The 25848-nt window shown below is 34.7% G+C and overlaps 1 protein-coding gene across 14 annotated transcripts in view; it reads right to left on the reverse strand.

Annotated features, from left to right (window-relative positions):
- SOX6 (SRY-box transcription factor 6) overlaps positions 1-25848 on the reverse strand; it is a 600111-nt gene that overhangs the window by 375851 nt on the left and 198412 nt on the right. Inside the window, exon 1 of one of the 14 annotated variants that reach the window (XM_074336054.2) lies at positions 21692-21813. The exons of the other annotated variants lie outside the window; for them this stretch is intronic. The gene's annotated coding sequence lies outside the window, so the exon portion shown is untranslated. Of the gene's footprint in view, positions 1-21691; positions 21814-25848 lie in introns of those variants that run through there. 14 annotated transcript variants of the gene reach the window in all.

Below are 25848 nucleotides of genomic sequence, written 5' to 3' on the forward strand. Positions count from 1 at the left end.
TTCACAGGGTCTGGAATATGGGATGCATGGTGGAAACAAATAGGAAAAAAATCAGGTAGGCCTAGGGGACAACAGATTACAAAGGATTTCAAATGCAATTTAAAGTAGTTTGGATTTTATCCTCAGGGAAATAGCAAATTATGGAAGGAATTTAACCAAGGTAGTAATGTGACCTGAATTTCCTTTAAGAAAAAAACCTTTTGTGGCCTTAGTAAGGATGTGTCCTCCAGAAGGGTATGTATATGTTTATGCTCCTGTCATTTGCATGTATGTGTGCTTAGCTGTCCTTTTCTTATCTGGTCCTTGGTGCTCTGCCGAACATGTGACGCTGACTGGTGCTGACCAGTTACCTTTCACTTCCACATTCCTTCCAGTCTCTGCTTTCAGTCTCTACAACTGCCACTGATAAGTGCTGTTGAAAGAAGGTAAATGAAGAGACAGAGGGAGGAAGGGATGAAAGAATATGAAAACTCACAAAGGGAATATCTGGAAGGAAGAACAGAGATGCTACACTAACTAACAAAAATGGCATAACAGCTGATGCATGTTGAGTATATACTATGTGCCATGTTCCTTATGTATGCTTCAGTGTCTCATTAAATCTCAAACAACTCCACAATAAATCTACTAATTTACCTCCTTTGTTAGATGAGTAAAGTGAACTTTAGAGTAACTTGGCTTTGGTTATAATGCTAGCAAATAGTAGAGAAGATTTGAACCGGTTTTGACTTTAAATTCCATGCTTTCAACTTTTACACTCTGTTCCCGATCATAGCATGTACTGTATGCTAATTATGTGCTAACAACTATACTAGCTGCTTTACGAACGTTGGCGCTAAGACTCACAATAAGCTAAAAAAGTGTCTATCATTGTCCCCATTTTACAGTAGAGAAAATCGAGGCTCTGGGGGATTAAGTAACTTACCTAAGGTCACAAAACCAAGAAGAGGCAGCACCAGACCTTTAACCTTGGTCTGTTTGGCTTCACCCTTCCCACCCCATTATGATGTGTATATCTCCGTTCCCTACTCCTTCCTTCCCCACAAGACCCTTTCCCATCTCTACATTTCCACAGTCCACCTTCAAGGCTCAGCTAATATCTTACCTCCTCCAGAAGCCTTTTAGGAACATACCAGCGCACTGTGACATTCCTATTTCAATTATTTGTGTAACACTCATTTACCTTGATAAAGACAGATTTGTATTTGCCAGTCCCCTGTTCTATCTATGTACCATGTCCCCATGTAAGTGCCCTATGGCAGGTTCCTCAGGCAGTTTGTACCACCCAAATATATCTTACATTATCCTCAATAAGCCTTTGAAGGGGAACAAGAATTGTATCATATATAATTTGTATCCCCCAAGATGACTGGCAGGATCCTAAGCACATATTAGGGCTTAATAATGTATTGATTGGCTCCAATATACTTTAAAAGTAGAAAGTTTTCAGTAACAATACTAACAACAACAGTGAACACTATGTGTGTGTATATATATGTGTGTATATATGTATATACACACATATATATATGAATTCAATCTTAATGTAGGTACCTGATGTAGGTAATATTGTTATGCCCATTTTACAAAGGGAACTGAAATCAAATAAGTGACTTGTCCAAGGTCACACAGCTAATAAGTGGCAGAGTCAGGCTCCAAACCCACACAGTCTCACTCCAGAGTCAGCATACCCTTGACTACTTTATAGTACTATCTTTGCTCAAACAGATTTTGTTCTAAGATTAAACAACTCTCACACCTTAAAAAAAATTATATTAAAAAAAAAACTCACACATTACTTCTGCTATAAACACTGGAAGAGTTTGGAGACTCAGGAAGACAAGAGTCTCTGTCGGCATATAGTAGAAAACCTGAGTAGCAGATACAAAGCTGCTGGGAAAATAAAAGGAAAATTGAGAAGTATTTCTCTTTAAAAAAAAAAAAATTAGAGTGTATCAAGTGTGCCATTTTCACACACAGGTTCTGTGATTTATAAAGCATCCATGCCGACTTCCTCTCATTAATACACTAAATTATATAGCATACTTCAGAGTGGGCAAACACTGTTAGCAAAAATCCTGCAACTCTACACCAGAATCATGTAATCTTGAACCAGTGAAATGCAACCACCTCTGGAGTGACACACAACAGCTGTTTAGAGTGTCAGAGAAATGGCCTGAGGAAGATCCCAAGGAAAAATTGGAAAACAGGCTGTTGATTTCCAAATATTTTGAGCTTCATTAGGTTGGTGCAGAAGTCAGGGACAAAAGTATGAGATATATTTCTACTTTAAAAAGGCAAAAAGAAATACTTGATAATTTAGAGATGATGGAAAGTTGAGCCAAGTGATGTAGATTTGCAAATAATTCATAATTTACAATTTGGGAAGCCTTTTCTTGTACATTATTTCTTTTAATTCATACAATAACTTGGTGAAATCAGTAATGTTATCATCTCTACAGAATCAGCCTCTACAAATAGGGCTCAGATAAGAAAACATTCCATGGTTATTTAGCTAGAAAGTGGTGAAGCCATGCCTAAATTCCAGGTCCTCTAAAGCAAAACTTTCTTCCTTGTATCATGTGTTTTTCTCTTGGGAAAAAAAAAAGAAAGAAAGAAAGAAAGGAAAAGAAAGGAAGAGCCTCTTGTGATATAGAGAATAAAAAAAAATAGTGACTGCAAAATAGACAATGACTCAAGCATAAGAATGACAGGTCTCATATCTCTCTATTCTTTTAAGGAATCTCCCCCTTTGAAAGTAAAAGAAGAAGTAGTGAAGAAAAGGCCCTCTTGGTTGCTTTCCATTTCCATGTTCCCTAACTTCACTCTTCCCTCCCTGGATCTGGACAGTATAACAATCTCTGTAACATCACAGATACATGAAAAACAAGCCCCATGATTCAATTCAGGGAAATGCCAAAGGAAAACCAGAGAAAAGTCTAGAACGCTAAAAATAAAGCATTTTCCCTAGATGGAACAGAATCATTCTCCAGAGGAAAGTAAAATTCAGCATGATTATGTAGAGAACCATTGTGTGGTGTGTTGTATGTGTGTTGGGGAGGACCCTTAAAATACCCTTAAAAGTCATGTAGTTCAATTCTCTCACTTCTCAGATGAGGGAACTAATCAGAGAAGTGTAGAAATTTGCCTGAAGTCCCATAGCTAATGTATGACCAATCTAGCACTAACATCCAACTCCTCTGATACCTAGCCCAATGTTCTCTTCCACCACCACACTGTCTCCCCTGGGTTCTTTGATGGTAAAATGATTTGTTAAATTTTTTTCTGTATTTCCACCAACACTCAGAAACTACATATAATGCTACTGGCAGATTACATTACCCAAAAAATTAACCGTAAGGAAATTTTATTTTCAAACCTAAGTTCTCCTTCTGAAATCTCTCAGAAGATTAACCGTAAGGAAATTTTATTTTCAAACCTAAGTTCTCCTTCTTCTGAAATCTCTCTATTCCAGTTGGGCTACAGAATTTTTTTAACAGCTTCTGTACCAAGACCCTCATCTAAAAGATTCTAGCAGCAATTAGCTCAGCTCAATACACAGCAAGAATCACCCTATTCTAATATTCTTTCCCCAGAAAAAGTATCAGGACTTATAGGACAAGCCCTTTGCAGGTGAGTTTTTCTGGAAAATAATTGGGTGGCCCAAAGACTTGCATTTTCAGGGAAAGAAAAACTTTACCTACTAGCCTAGCTGAAAAGGAATTTTTCTGAGCTGCACTTAACAAAGTTTGATCTGGTCTGCAGTCAAGCCTCCCTTAGGAAAGTCAGAGACTGCACAGGAGCTCTAAACTGGAGTGATAAGACCTTAACTCCAGCTCTAGTTCTGTCAGTAATAAATTATTTGACATTAGGTAAAATCACTTATCCTCTGGGATTATTTTACTCACCTGTAAAATAAGGATAATAATGTTTACTCCTTCATGTGTTCAGGTAGAACACATGAACTAATGGTCACAATGCCAATTTGAAAAGTATGAAACACCATACAAATGTAAGGTAGTGCAATTAATTATTAGTATTATTACTCAGAACTACTGTGTATTTCAGAAGCCAGAAAGCCATGTTGTAAACTCAGTTAGAAAGAGGCAGAGCAGTGTGACATTGCAGGAAGATCAAAACTTGGGCGTCAGATAGCCCTAGGAATGAATTCAGACTCTGACCTTAGCAAATTGTTTAAACTCTTAAACAAACAATTTCCTCATCTGGAAATGGAATGGTTCTACTGTGAAACTCCTATAAAGAATAAGTAACAAATATTTACATGTATATATATATATACACCTAAAAGCCTCTTGCTTGTATGGTATAAAATGGTCTCATTATTGTCAACTTCCTTTTGTAGAGAGAGAGCTTAGAACTCCAGTGCTTTATCTAGCATTCATACCATGTGAACAGTTGAAACATCTGTAATGTCAAGCAGTCAAAGCTGATTTAAAAAGAAAAAGTCACCACCAAAAACAATAACAACAGCATTCCTGATCAACATATTAAAGCAAAAAATGTAGATGCTAATTAACCCAGCATATTAGCAATGGAGCTAGAGTTTAGGAGCCAGTTCTATCAATGGGTATTTTCTCAGTCACTCAGAAAAAACTGTTGTGCGTATTTCATACTCACTGCACTGAGGCTCTCTTTGTGACTGGATTGTTGGATTACTGCCTGCATTTCTGTCTTCTGCGAAAATACCAAATGTATAGAAATTTCAGTCTAAACGTTCATCTTGACAATATAGTATGCTGTTTGGTGTCATGTTGACATCCTACTGATGATGTTCATGACTTTTTATGCCTTTATTTTGTTCCATGGTTTCAATAAAAAGAAAAGTGAAAAGCCCTTAGACTAATGAATTCAGACTCTTTTCAGACACAGTGCTGCTTCTCTTCCATGAGATCAGGAAAAGGATATATTTCTGGTTACAGACATATGTGGTACAGACATGAGATCACAGCTTTAAGCTTAATAGAACATAACAATCTACTCACTGTTTACATTTAGCCCAAAGGGCAGCTGGAAATCACAACCAACCATATGCAGTGCTGAACAAGTGGTCATGACTTTATTAATAAAGCCAAGCATTAACGAATAAGATTCAGGGAATGGGACAGTGAGGGGCAGGGGTGTCTCACCATAGGCCCCTCTAAGGACTAGGCATAGGGCCCAGGCTATTGTTGACAATGTCCTTTGGGATTAGACTGTTCTCTCTGCCAGGATTTCATTTGCCATCTTTCATATTTCCCAGTTCTCCCATACAGTGTTTAATCAGCTGCTAGGGTCTGGTTAAAAAGGACTCCTATTCTACTTGCATCCTGACATCCTGAAAAAGGAATGAATTGTAAAATTATCTACATACAATTAAATCAAATCACATAGAGACAAATTATTTTTGTACCACAAAGAACTATTTCAAGTAGAAAAAGAGATGCAAATAATATCTCATTTAATCCTTCCAAGTCAATGACAGGTATAGTAACATTATTCCCAATTTATTGATAAGAAACTGATCTTGAGAAAGGCTTAAGGATATTGCAAGTCAATTGCAGAACACACCCAGGTCCAAATACCATGCTTTCACTATTCAACAGCTGTCCTAGACAACAAATTAATCGATAACGCATGATCTATCATAACTACTTTCTTTCTACGTTGAGATTCATACAAATTTACTAAGTAAACGCAGTACTCAAAATGAATCACTGTTTAACACTGAAACCTTTCTTATAAACATCAGTGTCACAATTTATAAATTTTCTATCGGTTTCTTTCATTTATTTTCCATACCTAACAGTAATGCCAGGTCCCAAATTTGAAACTCAAGAACAAAACTCACAGGACAAGTGTTGGAGCATAAAACCATCAAAATATCTTACACGCTTTCACCAAAGTGAGCTGGCCCTAATGAATCAGCAAAAATTAAATAATCAATAACTCCTATAAAGACGACAACTGATACAGGTGGTGCAGAAATCAGAAGTTTGCTAGAATAACTGGTTCATCCAAGTGAAGTTTATTCAAGTGTAGTAAGTAGAGATGGGAAATCTGAATCTGCAGCCTACCTCTTCACACTAGCTTTAAGGTATAGAACGAGTCTGGATCTTGGATCTTGCTGAAGTGCATTTTACTTCTCTGTGTGTTCTGATTTTGGCTCTACTTTGTTTCTGAAACAGAAGTTCCTTATTTGACATATACTGTATTGTCTTATTTTATTTGCATTATCACTGTCAGGCTAAATATACCTTCAGTTTTACATTGGGCCCGATATGAGAACTATATTCAGGAAAAGAAGAACAGAACAAAGAACAATGTTCTAAATGTACACTCCCTCACATCCTGCCAGATTCATAATAGGATAAGAGAGACAGCATGCTCTCTACTGAGATCCCTAACGATGCCACTGGGAGCCCAAGCCATTCACAGAGATATGATGTAGAATGCAACCACATTTTCTCCATTGGGGCTAAAGGAAAGAACTGGCTCTCAAACAAGACAGTAATGTGTAACCACACACAAGGCAAAAGGAAGAGAGAGGATGGCCCAGTGAAGTATGAGATTTATCTCAGGTGATTATCCCTAGCAATTAAAAATCACCTTAGAACAGAGCTTTCAATGTCACTCTCAGCTTAGACACATGCAATATGAAAATGAGCAATTCACAAATACTAGAGAAGTGTGAACAGGAAAGTCATAAGGCCAACATTTTCAATGGACTAAATACTGATATTAGCATACAAATAAATTGTTGTCTAGCACTTCAAGGTAACATATATACGCAAACATAAAGCCTATGCACATTATAAAAGTAACTTTCCTAGAAAGTATTAGAGATAAGATAGTATTCTTTTAACTGTCTATTGGCCACAAAATGAGTCTTCAATTAATTAGCATTCCTATTATGTTTTGCAAATTATAGCAGGCAACACAGACATAGCAAAAAGATTGCTGGACACTAGACAATTACTAAAAAATATAAATCTCTAATTTGATTTCCCCCAGTACCTAAACTCATAAAAAGTTCAGATAAAAAAGTGAACAGATGTCTTTTCAACAAATGGTGCTGAAAAAACTGGGTATCTGCAAAACAATTGTTGTACCCTTACCTTACACTACACACAAAAATTAACTTAAAATGGATCAAAGACCTAAACTCAAAAGCTAAACCTATAAAACCCTTAGAAAACATAGGGGAAATCTTTATGACGTTGGCTTCGCAGTGATTTCTTGGGTGTGACACAAAAGCACAGGCAACAAAAGAAAAGTAAATAAGTTGGACTTTATCAAATTAAAAAATATATATATGCATCAAAGGACTCTATCTGAGAGTGAAAAGATAGCCCACAGAATTGGAGGAAAAAAATTCAAATCATATATCTGATAAAGGATTAATATTCAGAATATACAAAGAACTGCTATGACTCAGTAACAAAAAAACAAACAACCCAATTCAAAAATGGGCAAAGGAATTAAACTGACATTTCTCCAAAAATCTACAAATGTAAACACATGTAAAGATGTTCAACCTCATTAATCACTAGGCAAATGCAAATCAAAACCACAATGAGATACAACATCACACCCATAAGGATGGCTATCATCAAAAAAATGGAAAATAACTTTTTCCCCTCCTATGGCTAATTCCCTTACCTTCTTCAAGTCTTTGCTCACGTGTCATGTTCTCCCAGAGTCCTACTCTGATCACCCTATTTAAAATGGTTTCCTTGCCCCATCAACTCACCTTACCTACTATTTTTTTCTTTTTTGATTGTATTTATGAACTTCTAACATACTGTATAATTATATTACCATGTTTATTGTTATCTGTCTCTGCCATCTTTAATATAAGCTCCACGAGAAATACAGTTATTTGTTGTATTTACGCATGTATTTTAAATGCTAGAATAGTCGTACCTGGCATGTGATAAATGCTCAACAAATATTTGCTCAATGAATTAACTAATTTCTTGCCGAGAGACAGAAAATAGCTTAAAGGTTTTGAAAAACAAATCATTCTTAAAATTAATCAGTTTTTATCCTCTTCAACACCAAATATTATCTTCCATTTATCATCAACAAATACCAAAATGTAAAGTATTCCACTTTATTATTTCAATGGAATAGGGTCTCAAAATTTGATTCATATTTTAACATTCACAGTACATGTGTCAGTTATTTACTTATTGTCTCTTGACTCACATCACCCTTCAAATCTCTGCTCTGTTATTCTGAGGCACTATATTTCCCAGGCTCCCTTGCCAGCTGGCTTCCTATTAGGTTCTGCCAATGAGAGGGACCAGTGGGAAATTAGAAGGTGGGAGGAGGAGAGAAGAGACTCCCTTTTCCTAGCTCCTGTCAGCATCCCTCCAGCAGCAAAATACACTTATGGCTGCACCATTTTACATTTCCACCAGCAATGGCTCCCATTACCAGCTGCATAACCCCCCATAGATACCAGCACCAGCTGGCCACACTCCTCTTGGTGATTAGAGCATAAGCCATGCCATGTTTCCCGCAGTGGTCTGAGCACCAGTCACACAGCACACCCTCTCCCTAGGGGCCCAAACCCAGTTACAAGCTTTTCCAAGTTCCCAATTTCTTCCATTTTGTTCCATCAGCCCCATAGCTGGTAGCTGCTCCCTGCAGTTATTTAATATCAAAGTTACCTCAGCTTCCTTTTTTGCTCTTTCAGCCTTCCAATACCTGTATTAAAAAATTCCCTCAATTAAATCCCATCTGTTTGAACAGTTTATCATGGTTTTTGTTCTCTTGATTAGATGTGGCTCTACAGTATACCAGACCAAAAGATGGACAAGATTTTCATCACTCAGAATTAAACATAATACAGATTTTTTTCACACTATCTTAACCAAAGAACGAGAAAACAGGTCTTTCAAATAGAACAAACAGACTGAGATGTAGCATCACTGTGCTCATATCCGTACACTCTCACAGAGTCGTAAATTTTTATCTCCAGCCCATTCCTCTCCAGCCTACTCCACATCTCCATTTGGATATCTAGCATGCATCTCAAATTTATAATAACATGTCCAAAACTGAGCTCCTGATGTTTCTTTCTTACAACCTTTTCCTTCCAAAGCCTTTCCCATCTCATGTAATGGTAATTCTATCCTTTGAGCTTCTCAGGCCAGAATCCTGGAGTCATTCTTGATTCCTTTCTTTCTCTCATCCTCCAAATCAAATCTGTTAAAAAGTCCTGTTAGTTCTTCATTCAAAATATGTTTAGAATATAACTGCGGTTCACCACCTCCACTGCTATTCAAAGCCACTGATAACTCTACCTGGATTATTATAATAGCCTTGGACGTACTCTGCTTCCATTCTTTTGTGCCCCTATAATTTACTCCCAGCAACAACCAAAGTCATCCTTCTAAAACTTCAGTCAAATATCTCATCTGTGAAGGGATTAAGTACAAATGGGTAGTTACAAAACAGTCACAGGGATGTAAAGTAAAGCATGGGGAATATAGCCAATAACATTGTAATAACTACGTATAGTGCCAGGTGGGTACTAGATTAATTGGGGGGATCACTTAGTAAATTATATAAACGTCTAACCACTATACTGCACATCTGAAACTAATATAAAATAATATTGAATGTCAACTGTCATTGAAAAATTTTTAAATTTTTAATAATTTAAAACTGTAAGTGAAAAACTATTTTAAAATGTCTCTCCTATGCTCAAAATGTTTCAACGGCTCCTTGTCATACAGAGTAAAAGCCCAAATCCTCACAATGATCTACAAGTTCCTATATGACCTGGTTCCTGTTGCTTCTCTGATTTCATCTCCTATTTTCCTCTTACTCACATGTTTCTAGACATTCTGGTCTTATCCTTGCTCCTTGAACATCCAGCACATTTCTACCTCAGAGTCTTTGCATTGGCTGCTTCTTCCGCCTGGAACACTCTTCTCCAGACACATGCGTGGGTTTTTTGCTATTACTTCAGGTCTTTGGGACAAGATTTTCTGCTAAATGAGACCTTCCCTGACCATCCTATTTAAAACTGGACATACCTCCACACTGGGCACTCCCTAGTCCGCTTCCCCATCTTATTTTTCTCCATAGCTTTTGTATCCCCCGATCTACTATATAATTCACTTTTTTTAATTAGAGTGGTACAAAAGTAATTGCGGTTTTTGCAATTATTTTTAACCTTTTAAACCGCAATCACTTTTGCACCAACCTAATATATTGCCTTTCTCCCTCTACTAGAATATAAGCTCATGGAGAGCAGGAATTTCTGTTTAATTTATTGATGTAACTTTAATGCCAAGATGGTGCCTGGCACATAGTAAGTAAACATTTGTTGAATGAAACTCCAAACTCCAAAGCACCAAAGAATGAATGAATATAAACACACATAGAAATACATTGTGACATATGTATGCATGTATATATATGAGGTGTGATCAAACAATACGGTGAATGTTTAAATAAAAAAAATTATTAAAAACACATTGCCATTAATTCCCCTCTAAACATTCCCCCTCACTTGGAACACACTTATTCTATCATTCTTGCCACTTTCTGAAGCAGTTCTGGAAGTTCCCTTTTGTGAGTGTCTTTAGTTGCGCTGCCATGGCTGTCTCTATGTCCTGAATGATTTTGACTTTGGGAAGAGCCAAAAGTCCTATGGTGCCAGATCCAGTGAATAAGGTGGATGAGGACACACCATAATGTTTTTGTTTGACAGAAATTGCCATATACCAGAAGTGATGTGTGACACAGAGTGTTGTCATGATGGAGGATGATTTATGGCACACGTTAAGACACACCTTCTCTCAATCATAGCTCACACCCAACTGACTACACCAAACAAGTTGAAACTTGTCACACACTGTTACTAAGGTTTTACATGCCGCTTCCCATATTGAAGATCCCTGCCTTTCCATTGGATGGCACTCAGGAACAGCATTCACTGCATTTTGCGATCACGACGGAAAGGCTCCTTGTCACACATAACTTCTGGTACGGCAATTTCTGTCAAATAAAAACATTACGGCGTGTCCTCATCCACCTTATTCACTGGATCTGGCACCATATGACTTCTGGCTCTTCCCCAAAGTCAAAATGACCATGAAAGGTAAACGTTTTGAGTCAATTCAGGACATGAAGACAGCCACGACAGCACAACTAAAGACACTCACAAAAGAGAACTTCCAGAACTGCTTCAGAAAGTGGCAAGAACAATGAGGTAAGTGTGTTCAAAGCGAGGGGGAGTATTTGGAGGGGGGTTAATGGCACTGTGTCATTTACTGTAATACATTTTTTTAATTTAAACATTCACCGTATTGTTTGATCACACCTCATATATATGATCTTGACTATATCCTAAAGAGTAATACTGTAGTAAGTACTATACCAAAATTATTATCTTTTTCTATCAAAATCTCCAAGTGCATTTACAACCCTACCACATAATATATGGAGGCTCTGTAGCACCGTGTTTAAGAGGCAGTCCACCCAGCTTACATTATCACCCCAGCACCCACGAGCTCTGTGACCCGAGGCAAATTACTTGACCTCTACGCCTAATTTTCTTTATCATAAAATAGTAACAATAACAATAATAAAACCTAGCTCATAGAAATTATAGAAAGGATTAATTTATGTAACACTTTTAAAGCATGATAGCATAGTGCTTGGCCCATAGATAATATTCAGCTCTTATTATTATTATATAAGGCATCTAATGTGTGTGGACAGACAAGTAAATGCTCTAAAATTCAACAGTTTATACTGCCTGAATTTGTTTACATTGCAAGCTTACTGAAAGCAAAAATCATTGTATACTTTTTTAGTACTGAATATATTGATTCAATAAATAGTGACTGATCTATTGATTGATTAGTGATGTGTATATATACATATATATATTATTAAACCTGCTAAAAATATAATATACAAAAGCCAGGTTAGTCAAGATGACCAGAATAAATAACATAGGAAAGGAAAGGAAAGTTTGTCAGTTTTGATTCCTTATCTTATTGTACTATGTGTGATAATAAAGTATACTAAAGCGTACTAGAGAGTTTTAGTAAATATACTGAGGACTTTTTAAATTGTACAATACACACACATAGATTTTCTGCAGAAAACATAATGATATAATGGATGTCAACTAAACTTACTATGGTAATCAATTCACAATATATGTAAATTGAATTATTATATTGTAAACCTTACACTTATACAGTGATAATATGTCAATTATATCTCAATAAAACTGGGGGGAAAAGAAATAATGATAAATTAATGGCATAAGAAGAAAAGGCAAAAAGAAAGAGAAAGCAAAGACAGATGGCAGGCTTTAAAATTGAGGAGTCACCCACTCAAGGCTGCGTGTGTCATAAGGGGGAACTGAGCCCTATCTAACAAAGACTTGGGTTGACAGCTGAGAGTGGGACTTTGTTGGAAAGGCTGCTTCTTCAAAAGATCACTCACCCACGTGAGTGAGGATAATAATAACTGACTCCAAAATAAATATACAGTTAACCACTGGTCACAAGAAGCTGAAAGTCTTTCACAGAGGGAAAATGACAGGAGAATTAGAATAAAAGCAAAGTAAAAGAAGAATAAAATTATCATTAACCATCTTTGAAACGTTGATAGACAAAGCCAGTGTAGATTTTCAGTAATTTTGACATCACTGGCTGGACACCTGGCTGGAATACTCAGAATGGAAATAAAAAAATTTAATTAAGGTTATGATATATAAAGATGCTTTCATTTACTATAAACCCATGCCCATCACTTTCATGACATTTTATTGTTTTTCCTGATGCTGTAAAAACTCACATTAGTTCATGTGAGCTATGTTCAGACCTTGCCATAGTCATATGACACAACCACTTTTTAACTCTACACAAATGTAATGTCACAATGTCATAGAATAATGTGAGAGGAAGATGGTATTGTGCAGAATATTCGCAGCAGTGTGTTAGTATGTGAATGTGCACATCTATGAGCACCAGTGCACGAAAAGAAATATAAATGTATCATCAAACTGGAATTATGGCACACAATATTGGAGCTTTATGTCCCGAACATATTTTCATCATTCAGAGGTAGAATGGAAGACATAAAGGACAGTTCACAAAGTGCAATTCTGCATTTCATTCTAGACACATCCTTAAACAGAGAGGTGTCAGTAGCCAATCCAAACAAATGGGCTCTTCAATTTCTATACCATTGTTTGAAGTCTCCTCCTTTAACTCACTCTTCCTTTCATACTTTGTTCTTTTCCCTTGGGTCCAAGTTCCTTCTTCCGGTTACTCTTTCACTACCAAATAAACTTAGTCTCCGGTTCTATTAGACATTCTTGTCATCTAGAACGTCTTCCCCTGTTGCTCGGAAATAGTGAGTCTTGCAAGTAAATGATGTGGCATCACACCTGAGAATTTAATTTGTGGGTTTCTATAATTTCCAGAGGTAGAATCATACCCAGGCATTACCCCATTTTTATTGCAGTTTTATGGTTCACATGTACTTAACTCTATAATCTTCAAGAATGAAAGTATATAACAAATAAGTTGAATATATGGATATATATATATATATATATATATATATATATATATATATATAATCTTGTGTATTATTAAACAATTACAGAGAGAAAGAGGAAGGAAGGAAGGAAGGAAGGAAGGAAGGAAGGAAGGAAGGAAGGAAGGAAGGAAGGAAGGAAGGAAGGAAGGAATTTACCTATGTTTACTAATACAGCCTCTAAGCCCTTGGTGTATTTTTAAAATACTCAATGATATACATTTTGACCCATCTTTAACGCAATACAATTATTACAGCCTCTAAGCAGATATCATCTCACAACATTATACTGCACCATAATTACCTAAATCATAAAGCCAAATCTTTTTCTGAACTCCCTATATACCTGCTATGGTCTGAATATTTGTGTCTCCCCAAAACTCATGATGAAATCTTAACCCCCAAAGGTTAAGGTATTAGCAAATGGGGCCCTTATGGTGATTAGGTCATGAGGCTAGAGCTCTCATGAATGGGATTAGTGCTCTTATGAAAGAGATCCCACAGAACTTCCTAGTGCCTTCTACCATACAACGAGAAGTCTGTGACCCAGAAGAGAGCGCTCACCCAACTTTGCTGGCACCCTGATCTCGGACTTCCAGTCTCCAGAACTGCAAGAAATAAATACCTATTGTTTATAAGCTACTCAAGTCTGTAGTGTTTTGTTACAGCAGCCCAAATGGACTAAGATAGTGCTTCTTCATCGTCCAGAACATCCTGGACTGAATATGCACATCTCTGGGACCTCTCATAAAACATGGAAAGTTCTATAAAAGTCTACAAAAAAAAAAAAAAATCAGAAAATCTCCAAAACCTATTCAGAATATTTTCATTGTCAGGAACTTTTTTTTTTTTTTTTTCAGTTCATTAGAATCTCTACTTACTATAACATATAAGTACTCTGATGTATGCTATCACTAATTCACAGGTTTATAGCCTTTGTTTCCAACACCTCTGCATTCTAGCGGTTGTTCAGGCAAAATGATGACAATGAATCTGAAACTAATTCTAAACATTAACTTTTCCAGCAATACAAATGGTGTTTCAAATATCACTTATGGAATGCATTTTTTAAAACAGCAAATTATCGTAAGTTAGTATTAATGTCTTTATCATTTTCTCCTATCTAGCACTTTAAAAGACTTATTCCACAACCTCTGATTAAACGTGCCACAATATAACTCAAATATTTTAAATAATTAAAATTGAAAAAAATAAGTGATGAGGGTTTTTGTATGTTTGTTTGTGATGCAGAAAACAAGAACAACTGATGTGGCAAAAGAATGATGCCCCTATCATAAATGTACCCACTTTATGCTGTAGCTTCTGTTCTTGGGCAATGCTTTATCCCCTGCAAAACCCAAGAAATAGTAAAGTAAAATTGCTTTTGAAGATCAGACAAATATTTAAAAAGGAATAACAAGTCTCACTATTATTTCTTTCATGTTCATTCTCTTTCTCTTCCCTGCCCCGTCGTTTTCTACCCTTCTTCCTCTTCTCTTCATTTTGTGATTATTGAAACTTTCCTATTTTGTATCACAGCTCTTAAGAAAAGGGAACAACCATGGTCAAAAACCACAGGATGGAACTATGAAAGTCACAGGATCTAAACATGAAAGTCAAACTTAATGCTACACGATGCCTACTAACAACCTTTAAGAATGGAACGTAAAGGATTATCTAACCAAAAAATGACTACTGCCATTGGGTCTTAGATGAAAAAATAGGTACAATTGTATCAACTTACATGAAAAAGAAATTTCAAAAGCATACTGTTTTAATGAACACTTCTTAAATCCTTTTCACACTTTACTAGTCTACACCAATTATTTTTTCAGCCTACTCACACAGAAGTTATACACATTATAAAAAAAAAAAGCAATGACATCTTCCATTCATCAAACCTAATTTCTCCAGCCCCAGTTAGATATTTTTTATCACTGAACCAGAAAGTGTTACAACTGAAAGGAAAGTGAGGCCTAGAGAGCTTAAACAACTTGCTCAAGCAAGTCACTAGTTACTAATTGGTAGCAGAGAGAGCTGGGACTAGACCGCAGTTCTCTAAACTTCAAAGCACCAAAAGAAGATTTGGGACTAGAATCCAGATTTCCAAACTCCAAAGTGCTGAGCATTGTACAGGAAAGATGGAAGAAATGCATAGTCCTAAACAATTCACTAAAAATCTGTACTTGCATGCTTGCCTGATGAATGATATATAACTATAGTAAGGGAGCCAATGGCAGACCTAATGCAAAGAAGATTAAAAAAAAAAAAATGTAGGTAATCTCAAATCACTTATGTATAGTTCTAGCATAAAAAGTGTGAGTTTATTTTCTCTTCCTGGATCTATATTCTCTGAATTAGATTGATTTAAGGTCAATATTAAAATAACCTAGAATTAAAAAAAAAAAAAAAAAACTGGTAAGGGGTGAAAGTAGAGAATGAGAGTGGGAATAGGAGGAGAGAGATATGTGACTGTGAAAGGAAAGTCATCGCAAGATTATAAAATTGCTGTACTCAATGCTCAAGACACAATCCAGGCATGTTTGATAGAGAGTTAGCTATAATTACAAGAGGAGTCCTTCACCCACTTCCTCTACACTCCTGCCTTTAAATGGCTAAAACCTCATTTCAAAAGATGGGTACTGGGAATAAGGAAAAACATGAGTAAACTGGGTGTTTTCAATCCCAGCACTCTTGCTAAGGGTAAGAGTTTTGCACAATCTCTATGAGGTTAAAGTGAAGAAAATGAGGAAAGAATTCTTCACGGTCGTCATTGAAACCCATGACTACATTCTGTAGACTCAGCGTAGAGCAACTTAAATTTCCCCAGGCAATTGTTGAAAATGGGGAATACCTACTGCACTGCTAACGGAACATTTCACATTCCAGATTTGTCAGTTGTATCTCTTTAACACTCACTAAACACAACTGAAAGAAAGAAGAAGGGAAGGGGAGAGGGGAGATGGGAAAAGAGAAGGAAGGATAAAAGGAGAGAAAAAGAAAAGGGGAAAACTGTATTAAGGGGTATTATTCTTCAGGAATCTAAAATCCCTTAAAACAATCTACAAAGAAATCTTTTATACAAAAATAAAAGTCAAATTGTTACAGAAATATTGAAGTTGTTGGTATTTGTTTCTAGGCAAAGTGGATTTCACTTTTGAAAATATAGTAGTAATAACTATACCATCACGATTGAGCCATATTCTCTTTTTGTAATATGCATACTGCATCAAGACACAGATAAAGAATGAAAAGTGAATAAATAGATCAATAAAAACGGAAAGAACCAGAGTGCTTAAAGCCCTTTGTTTATCAGCTTCTTTCCATCCAACTACTCAAACTATAAGGTTAGTTTACTTTCTTGTCTAAATCTCAGTTTCCAGGTAATCAAGGACAAAACAAAATAAATACGAATTTTTTTCTTCCAACAAAAATTGCAACTTAAAGACAGCAGGTCATAGAGTGAGGTTGGTCGTGCTTTGTCACTCTTAAAAGAGCTAAAATAGGAGAGATACTAAGACAAACTAAGTAACCAGCATTTGTTTTTATTAGAAAAGAGGAAAATTTGACTTTACAGTATAAAGAAAGAACGAAAACAATTTAGGGTGGGAAAAACACCACTTGAAGACATTATCCTAGATAATATTTATTACATTATTATTATTATTATTATTACTACTGCTACTACTACTACTACTAGCTATTTTTGGTATCTGGTTCTCTGTACATTTGACTCTGACCAAGCATGTGGAATGACATTTACACTTTTTTTTACCCTAAGAGAAGGAGTCATGTATTTTACTGTAAATTCATCAAGTTTTATGTGCCTCTATCTCCTTTACACTCAAACATATAAACAAGCATTTAAACAGTGAAAGTTTCTTTCAGTATAAAATATTAATTTCAAACTCACTAGAAATTGGTATTGCACCTTACAACAGGAGACAAATAAGAAGCTGATCACAGCAGCATGGTTTTGAACTGTTGAGGGGAATACAAATTAGTACATCCTTTCTGGAAGACAACTTGGCGATATATCAAAATCATTAAAAATATTCTTTGAACTAGATTTTAGATGCCTAGGAATTTATTCCACAGAAGCAATCACGGTGGTATTCAAAGATTTATATATTAATTATGTTTATTGAAGTATTGCTTAGAATAGAGAAAAATTAAAACAACCTAAATTTTCAACAGGTAGCATCAACACATTTAATAATTATTCAGCAATTCGTGTTGAGTGCCTACTATATCCTAAGCACAATGGATTCATTAAAGTAAAAGTGTATCCTAAAAGTAAAATACAATGCATCAGTTTTAAAAAACCATGTGATCCCAAATTGTTTTATAAATTTAGAACACTTCTATAAAAATTACAAATAGAAAATTTTTGAGTGGGGGAGTAGGGCTAGAGGGAGAGATGATAAAATTATTCTAAAGTTTATCTGGAAAAAACAAATGCTTGAGAAAAAAAACAAGATAATTTGAAAAGTAATTCCATGAAAAATATATAAAATCTCACTAAATAAAAGTGTTCCACATGAATAGCCAGCTTGATTATTACAAAAGAAGTTGAAAAATAAACCCAACTATCTCTAAGAATTTAGTCTATGATAACTATAGTGTGTAAAAGGATTGTGTAACTAATACTGTTGGAATAATTGGTTCTTTGTATTCTAATTGCGTATTACACAGAAAACTAAATTCCAGATGAATTAAAAAACTAAAGGTGAAAAAACCCATGATATTGCTATAATAAAATATATGTGTTTATGTGATTTGGGGTGGGAAAGACATTTTTTAAAATGACACCAAAGGTAGATCCTCAAAAGGAGAAATATAAACCTTTAGATCTGAGGGGAGAAAATTGATTTTCTACAAATTTTAACTGAAAGACAAAATGTCAAGACTGGAAAAGAATCTCCATGATATACGATAAAAGGTTAATATTTTTAGCATAATAAAGGTCTCTTACAAATCAGTAAGAATTAACTGCCCATTAGAATAAAGTGCATTATTGGGTGTTGGACTGTTCTAAATATTTGATACATACATGTTCATTCATTCGACCCTTGCAACAACCCTATACATATGGGAAACTTTTATAGATAAGGAACTGAGACACCAAAAGATTAAGTAAACACCAACACTACAGAGATGATAAGTACTGATTATGGAGCCAAAACTCAAACTCAGTCACCAACAGTCTGGTTCAAAAATCTACTTTATTTCTCAAAGGATATGAGAAACAAATTTATGAAAAAAAAGATAGGAAATACAAATGAACAGTAAATAAAGGAAGAAATATTTCATTTCACTACTAATTAAAGAAATACAAATTATACTCAAAACGAGCTGTCATTTCTCTGTCATATTGTCAATGGTTGAAAACAATAACAATAACATGTATCAGCATGAATGTGACAAAATGAACCCTGTCATATACTGCTGGTAAGAGTAAACGGATTCAACTTTTCTGGACAGCATTTTGACAATATGAATCAAATGCCTTTAAAAAGTGATTACCCAACAATTCATTTCTAAGAATGTGAACTAAAGAAATCATCAGAGTTCTGTGCAAAGATTAAACTACTGAGGAGTTTGTTGCAATGTTGTTAATAATAATAGAAAATCAGAAATAATCTACCTATAGATGATAAGCTAAACTATGAAATATCCACAAATAGAATAGTATGCAACCATTAAAAATAATAATGTAAAAGAATAGTGGTATCATGAGAAATTGTAAATGATATGATACTGTTAAATGAAAAAGCAGATTATAAAGCATCTGTTGCCAAATGATTCCATTTTTTGTTTAAATAGGAGATATAGATATGAACATTAGAGAGAGAGAGACATGAAATTTTAATACTGGAGATATATATATATATATATACACATATATATGTATATATATAATCTTGGTAGTATAATAATTATATCTGGAAAACAGAGTACAGTTTTTTCTTTATTTTTATAAGTGTTTTCTAAATTTCCTATATGTAATATCTGTTACTTTTGTAGTAAATAAAGATTGTTCTAGAAATAAAAGATATGCAAGAGAATATTTAATGACATGGGGGAAATGATCATGATATGTTAACTTTTAAAAAGTAGTTTGCAAAACAGTGTGTGTAATAAGATACCACTTTTCTTTTTAAAAATGTGTTTATCTAAGTAAAAAACTTCTGGGATATAATTAGCATTTTGAGGTAGCTCCAGATGTCATTATGGAAGATATGTTTTAGTTTCTTTTATATATTTTCCAAATTTTCTCCAATAATCATGTTTTTGTAATCAGCAAAAGCAATGAGAAAGATATATTTTACGTTTTTTTCCAGATCCATTCTAATTGTTTAACAAGCTTATAATTTATGGAAAAGGAAAAACTAACATACTGCTTTTCATTGTCAAAACATACACAGAAAGATATGATAGTTTTTTTCTATGAAAAGCAAATGTCATAAATGTATTATAATATTCTATCCGATCAGAAATTTTATTTAAGATTATGAAACCCTGTAAATGTACTAATATCAAGTTGCAAATAAGCCCTACAAGGTAATCAGGCAAATTTCCTTCATATGTGTCCATTCATTTGATAGGTAGATATAGTTAAATAAAATAATTACAAATGGTTAAGTATATGATTAAAAACAAATATGCTGACACTGGTCATCGATATGGCAAGACCAAAACAGAAAATCAATTATTTGGCTGTGTGGTATTACCAAAAGTCTTGCCTGGATTTCTAAATATATGTGATCTTGAGCAAATCAATTAATCTCATCAAGTTTTAGATTCCTCAGCTTTAAACCTACAGTAAAAAATTAGACTCTTTTGCTTTAAAATTACAGTAAATATTTATACAAATGTAAAGAATTTTCACATGACAGCTAATATAAACCCTGGAGTAGCTCCAAAATTTGAACCTACTTAATTAAAGATAGATGAAGATGATAATGACATGAGACAAAAAAAGAATTTTTTTAAAAAAAGAAAAGAAAGAAGACAATGAAAGAAAAGAGTGGACATCCTTGATAATGAAGAATTTCTTTTACAGGGTATTCATGCTCAGCAATACTTAGTAGCTGTTTTCCTATTCTCATAAGGTCAAGAGAACTGGGGACCAAATTTCTGAATTTTGGCTGTGAGCCCTAAGTCTAATCACCCAGTAGCACTTCTCCACATGGAGAAGCTGATACAGCATCAACAAATTCTTTATCAAAATCAACACTTTGTAACATTGGGAAAATTAAAAGTGTTGTAATCTATAAATGGCCCAGCCTGTTCTGTTAAAACTTTATCCCAGTTGGACACTATATGTAAAAGTATGTTCACAAAATGTTTTTCTTTACCTCTGCTACAATTTTTAAGTCATATATATTTTCTTTCATCTCTTTGAGAGTTTACTTGTTCTTATAATTCTGCATATGATATTTATATACATTCTTCATGAAAATATGCATAATACAGTCAGTTTCATTTTTCCTACTAAGGGAGAAAACATGCTTCAAATGTATTTTTCAGTACAAAGCTCTCTAGGACCTTACATCAACTTTCACTGACTTTTTCTCTCTTTCAAATTTTACCTTTTCTCCTCATCTCCTCCTCCAATCCAAATATACAGAGAGAGAGAAAGAGAGACAGAAAGACAGAGAGAGAATGCCAGACTTTTTAAAATAAGCATTTAAACATAAAATCACCTGAGGGTGACAAAGTTATAAGCTGCTCCCAAAAAAAGTTTGTTAAGGTAGTAAACCAAAGCATTAGACATTCCAATCAAAGTCTGGTATCTTTTTTTCTAAGTCAGTGTTATTATCCAAAATAATAAACCACCATTACAATAAACCAGTTCTCAAGTTAATCATTATAAAAGAGAAATAAAAGCCTTAAAAAAAAAAAACAGTATTTGCCTATCCAAAGATTTTATTTTCTACCCTACTCATTACAGGTTTTTTGGATATCCCCAGGTTCCTTCTCTCCTGACCATCATCAAACCATCCAATAAATACCTTTGTCAAACACACTATCTCTTCAGCTCACAAATTAACAACAAACCTGGCTCCTGTACACATAAAGAACAACTATATGTTTAATTAAATACCTCAACTTCAGGAATTAGCTTCTCCCCTTTGTCCTTTGGTGGCCACGATATCTTCATTGGAAGCCTCTATTGCTGACATTATTTCTAATTTGAAATCATCCTCTACCTCCACACCCTTCCACGAAGGAAACATAGCTTTTATCTTTGTCTTGCACATGCACACCCTAGTGGGGGGTAAAGAGTAAATTTCCATTTGCAATTTTCTTTCAATAATAAAATAGCAAACAAACAAGGAGTCCTCTCTATTACAGGATATCAATGCATGTTCAACATTCAAGTCAACCATTGAACTGCACTGTTACCCTGTTTGCCTAATTTGCAAAAAGTAGAGAAAATCTCAACTTGAGAAACTATCTGAAGGTAAAGAGATTCTGTATTTCATACCTCACATGAAGCTTGGGTCCATTCTGAATAAAATACTGCGACTTTGAATGCTTCTGTGCATAGGTCCAAGATATGGACTTAAAAATTGTGAGGTCATTGCCAACTTCACAGGTAGGTCTTAATGAAAAAGGGAGTGAATGATGGAGGACACTATTAGGTTATTTGTGAAATGAAAAATAAAATGTTTTTGATAGGCAAAGAGTTAAGATTTTTAGCAGTTTTTACAGAACTCTGAGAATGGTTAAAAATTCAAATAAAGTAATAATAGCTAAGCACTTGTAAAGCACTTGTTATGCAACAACTGTTAATTCTAATTGTTTTATATATGTTAACTTATTTAGTCCTCTAAACAAACAACACATAGAGGACTAGGTATTACTATGTTGATATTATCAGCATCCCCATTTTTCCGTATGAGAAACAAGGCCCAGACAAATTAACTTGTCTGAGATTGTACTAGTAACGGTGGAGTCGGGATTTGAATCTAGGCACAAATTTTAAAGACCAAGTTCTCAACCACCACTTAACCTCTTAGCCACCATAAAAGAACCTAATTGAGGCTTTTTGTTCCTTCAAATTACCATCTTCATTTCATGTATAATTAGAAATATACATCGAGATTAAAACCTGCTTCCCCAAGAAATGTAGTTAAGAACAAGTAGTACAATGGTGTTTTGGCTAATTACTGTATTAACTTGTGTGCAATTCCATAAATCAGAACCTTTTGATACAGGAAATTTAGCAAAGAATACACTCATGATTTTAAGCATTATGAAAGCGAGGCTTAGTTAACAGTAATAAAAATTGCTCCTTCCTTGTTAGATTCTTTAAACTTTCTTCTTTTAAGATGAATTTGCCCTGGATATTGAGTTCCTTCCACACTTCCACACTTATCTCACTCCCATTCTCCATACATCCCTTATACAGCAACATCCCTAATAATAGAGCAATGAGGAGAATTAGCAAGGAAGCAAAACCCAAAACAGATGTCTCAAGGTAATACACTAAAGCTTACTTCCTTCTCTTAAAGGAGAACTCCTGAGCTCAGATCTATTTACTCTTACTTGAGACATAATTATAGCACTTTTAATTATTTGAGGGGCACACTTGAACTCACATCTTGAGTCTACTCTTTACTAGTAGTGTGATCTTGGGCAAGTTACTCAACTTCTCTGACTCGACGTATTTTGACGTGTAAAATAGTCCACCTTGGCTGGAGTGTCGCAGGAATAAACCCAATTGACATAGTGTATGTAACATTCTTAGCACAGTGCCTAGCATATATTATAGCAAGTGCTCAATAAATGTCCTTTGCTATCTAAAAAATAATTGAACTAATAACAATTCAAGGACTTAGTGTAATGTAATGTGAAAGCACCTACGTTAGTGCTATACAACATAAAGGAACTCTATAAAATGTTTCCCTCTCTTCTTATCTAATTTAACAGCCCATAGCTAAACAAAAATGGCAGCTTAAAGGAGTATGGAAGGAGGATTGATATTACTAGAGGCAAAAGCACTAATTACAGAGAAATGACAGCTTAGCGTCTGGAAACAAAGGCAAAGTCAGGAAACCCAAATTGCAGACACAGGAACTCAAAAAGCACAGCATTTGGGGGCCACTCAATATATAGATAAGTAGCCTAAACAGACCATCCACTCCAGGAGCAGCTCAGAAATCAAATGTTCATAATAACTCTGAGCCATCATGACAAACTATTAAGATATTAAAATTTTAAATTGTAATTTAAAACTAGATGCTATAACCTCAACTACATAACACCAAAATTTTAACTGAGGTTACCTCTGGTAATGGAATTATGGGTGATTTTAAATACTCTCTACTTTAATTTTTCTATATTTTCTTAACAATAACCTACTTAGGAAATCAAAATGTATAGGTAAATTGTTAGAATAATGTTGGTGTTTAAAGAGGCAGGCTTGAGAAATCTAAGAAATACCTGAATGTGCAAGAGAGGGATTAACTCGTTCTGTATTGAGATCCTTGTTCAAAGAGCCTACATTGATCCTAGTACAATAAAGGTATTACTAAAATGTTAGTGATGTGAAAAATTGATTAAATGTTGCACAATAAATACACTTGAAAAAGAAAAATTGCTAAAAGTAAATTCATCTTAGAGGTACTATTTTAAATAGCAGTCGATATCAGCACAAAGCCATATATGATCACCTCTATCTTTGCTTGCAACAATTTTGACACACCCTCATTTTTAGGATAAAAAAAAATGTTTAAACAACTCCAGGGAAAGAGCAAAATAAACTGATAAAATGGAGAAATTTCAAGAAGCATCATCATAAGTGAAATGCACTTTTTTTACCTTCTAAAACAGAAATGAGAATGCTTTGGGTAAATGTATATATTATTGAGTAATCAGAGACTCCACACAGCTGAAAAAGAAAGAAAAGGGAGTAGCACAAAAGCAAATTAATATATCCAAAATGAACCTATGACAATTTTTTTGAGTTTCTGATCTATAGTTTATATTTCTCTTTCGAACTGTCCCACTGAATACTACGTAGAATTAGTAGCGAAATGCCAGAGAGCTTATACAGCCGATCCTAGCAGACTTTCTCATTTAGAAAAAAGTACTTCTCAGAAATAAAAATCATTTTCCTGCTTCTTCCTAACTAGAGCTCTAATTTTAAAAGAGAGAAAAGTAGAAGAACAAACAGGCACTAAGTAGTGGGAAACTGGAAATTCTCAATTATTTTAAATATTGGTATTATCGGTAGTAGTAATAGTACATTGATCATACAGATTTGAGATAGACTAAGTAAAACAGTCACACGGTTAATCTGTGGCATAATCAGGACTAGAATTTAGATTATGTGGTTACCCATTCCCAATTAATAATCAATTCACCCTTTCCAAAATTTCCCCTAAAACTTGGTATCTCCAGGTCTAACTGGCACTTTAGCTGATTCAGCTGCGACTAATTCATTTATTTTCTTGGACTCTGATTGTCAGTGGGCTAAAGGCAACAGACACCATTCATACCAGAGGCATCTATATTTTGTAACAAAAGGAGGGTAAGTCTAAATGATACCTCTAAATTTGTTTCTGAAGTGTACTTTATCTTTGGAAAACAAACAAAAATGTTCTTTTAGGTGTTCTTTACTCGCAGTAATGTCATTATTTTCATGTCTTATTTCCATCACTTAAATATACAAATAAATATAACATTAAATATTCCCATCACTGTTTACTTTCAATAAACAGAAAGGTGAAGAAAAAGAAAATAATTATCTTTCCTGTATTATGTTTAGAAGCATATTTTAATCCATTTTTAAATTGGATACATCCAAGTCTTAGAAATGCAACTCTTGTGACCACAAAAGACACTGAGTTTCTCCTGGTGCTTAAAGGAAAGAGGGCATAATAAATACGTTTTTTGGTTCTCATTCACTTTCTGCTTTTTTGAATGAATTAATGCTGCGGAAATCCCAGACAAATTGCTATATCATTTGTGACTGAATTGAGTCCAAAGGAGAAAAATACGTAAAACATTATTTAATTAAAAGTTTCTTTTTTTCCTCCCCCACTTCTTATCCTACTAGCTAACAGTCATTCAAACTAAAAGGATAATTTCATGTTTACTGTGGTCAAATTAATTGCCTTGGGCCACTTTAGTATCTTCAGAGAACTATGGTTTCTGGAGCCATATTGTTCCCTGGGGACAGTCCCTTGAGCATGACTCTCAAGCTCCTGGCCTTATTTCAAAACTGTTTTGGCAAACTCACAAACTCCTAAG

This window comes from Rhinolophus sinicus, chromosome 14 (assembly GCF_057876585.1).
Source record: "Rhinolophus sinicus isolate RSI-liver-muscle chromosome 14, RSI-T2T, whole genome shotgun sequence".
NCBI classification, from domain to species: domain Eukaryota; kingdom Metazoa; phylum Chordata; class Mammalia; order Chiroptera; family Rhinolophidae; genus Rhinolophus; species Rhinolophus sinicus.